Source organism: Adiantum capillus-veneris, chromosome 6, assembly GCF_014529385.1.
Source record: "Adiantum capillus-veneris isolate H3 chromosome 6, ASM1452938v2, whole genome shotgun sequence".
Lineage (NCBI taxonomy): Eukaryota > Viridiplantae > Streptophyta > Polypodiopsida > Polypodiales > Pteridaceae > Adiantum > Adiantum capillus-veneris.
The window spans coordinates 26,317,107-26,319,323 of NC_140936.1; the positions used below are offsets into that span (position 1 = coordinate 26,317,107).

The 2,217-nt window shown below is 41.1% G+C and overlaps 1 pseudogene; it reads right to left on the reverse strand.

Annotated features, from left to right (window-relative positions):
- Positions 1-247: 247 nt before the first annotated feature.
- LOC147455278 (uncharacterized) lies at positions 248-1,689 on the reverse strand (annotated as a pseudogene).
- Between the last annotated feature and the right edge of the window lie 528 nt (positions 1,690-2,217).

Below are 2,217 nucleotides of genomic sequence, written 5' to 3' on the forward strand. Positions count from 1 at the left end.
AACAAGAGCTCAAATTTTAGACTCTTTAAGACCTTTTTGAGTGCAGGTTGGCCTCAGCAAGTTGGACACATTACTCTGACCTTACAGCATAGTCAACCTCAAGTATGGTATCCGACATATAGAATGTCTTGGGGATCTAAATCATACTATATTCCAATGTATGATAACCGTATGCATCCCCCATATGGTTGCAATAAGGAAAAGTGTAGTGATTGTCTCATCTAAGGGCTATGGAGTGCCTGAGAAACTAGGAAAATGCAGCGAGTACGGTACATGAGAAAACAAGGTAGGGGATGGGGCAGAGAGAGAATACTTGAGAGCCTAGCGTGACAACGTCCTTGTCTAGAAACAATATAAGATGACTAATCAGCTTGAAGCTTCCCGTCAACCATGGTCCAATAGGAACATAGAGCTGGGCACCCCCCTTATCCTCAAAAGAGTTGAGGTAAACGATGGTATTTGTAAACGTATGAGTATTAATGGTAACTCCATCACCAATTGCACCAAATTTGGTGATGGTGACACTATGCGGCCCTGCATTTCCTTATGTCACTACGAATTCTTAGAAAGCTTGTTGTCGTGACCTCGGATATGTGCAGGCGGGCAAAGGAACTAGTGGTGGCCCCAAAGAGAAGTAAAATCTAGGCAAGGGAAACCCCACCAACACCCTACAGTGCAACATTTTGAATCTTGAGTCTCATGAGGCAACGCCTCTAGGTAAAAGAAATCCAGAGAATTAAATGAAAATTCTCAGACATATCTCTAGACATCAAACCAGCACAGGTGACAGGCATCATTCCCGAAGGTCTGTATAACTAACTGCAATTATGGAGACGATATAACACCAGAGTCTATGTTAAATTGTATGATAGATGACATAACCTTCACAAATAAGAGTCATCATATAAGCTTGCCTTAGAGCGTCTTAATATTTTAGACTAAATATTTTAACAATCATTGCTTGACACCTCCACCAGCAGTCTGTTTTTTGTGTTTGGTTGCATAACAACAAAAACTTCATCTTGAGCTAGACAGCTGTATGTTCAGCCAGATATAGGAGTTGCATGCAGTCAAGGGTGGGGCAAATCATTGGCCCAAAACAACAGTATTTGCAACTCAAAGATTCATTAAAAGGTGTACATTGTAAACCACTATTAGGCTCTTTGGGAGGTGTGCCTCCTTTTTAGAGTAAGAAAGCCATCCTAAAAACTTTTCAAGTTCAGCCATCTGAATTTTGAAGCTAATTGGTTAATTTTATACACCCTTACAAGTTCAAAATGAAGCACAACTGCGCACCACAATACATCGTTGCAAAACTAACAGGTGAAAGGCATTTCTCTAGGAACACAAACATTCAAGAAGACTAATGTATTTAAGGTAGCTTTGGTTTATGGATATTACAAAGCATGTACATGTACAGAGTAAACTGAGGCCAAAAGCACTCACCTGCAGATATGAGACTGTTATTGAACCTTGCTCAGAAGATGTATCTGCAAGAATATCCTCCATGGCTCAAACCATGAGTCCACGGTCGGTAGCATCTTCCTCCCGAAGCTTGCCAAGGGTGAAAGTTTTACCTGTGCTTGTTTGACCATATGCCATGATAGTAACATTATACCCCTCTAGCACACTTTGCAAGCAAAAAGAAGAGGATGCCAAGTATATACAATCAGATAGAGTTCTAAACATACCATACAAAATATCTTGCAAAACATGCCACTATCACAAGCCAAACCAATATCTAAGCAGAGAAAAAGCACCCAAAGACTCTATTTCCCTGTCTATAAAACTATTGAGGCGGTCCGGGGTGGGCAACAAGAAGAGTGTCCTCTAAGCACTCTTCTAGGCTCCCATGCTGCTCAATTTGGGTGGGGTTGAAAAAAAAAACAAAGAACACACTCCCTAACCCTACACCAATTTGGGGCACCACCTAGTTTTTGATGCGAACTAGGACGCGTAAAGAGAGAGAGAGTGCTCGGGCTACTTTGAAATGTATCGGCAATGATCAAGAAAACACAATTTTATATGTAAGAAAGAGAAAGAAGGGGGAGGGGGTGCTTGTTGCAATAATACCTTCTTACAAATCTATCATGACCAATCAAAGTGAGATTAGTATTTGTTCAACATAGCTTGAGTAAATTACACCACAACACATCACAAGAAAAGCCACCCTAGTTACTGTCTTAAGGCTAGGGGAGTCCTCTCCATCCTATCGCC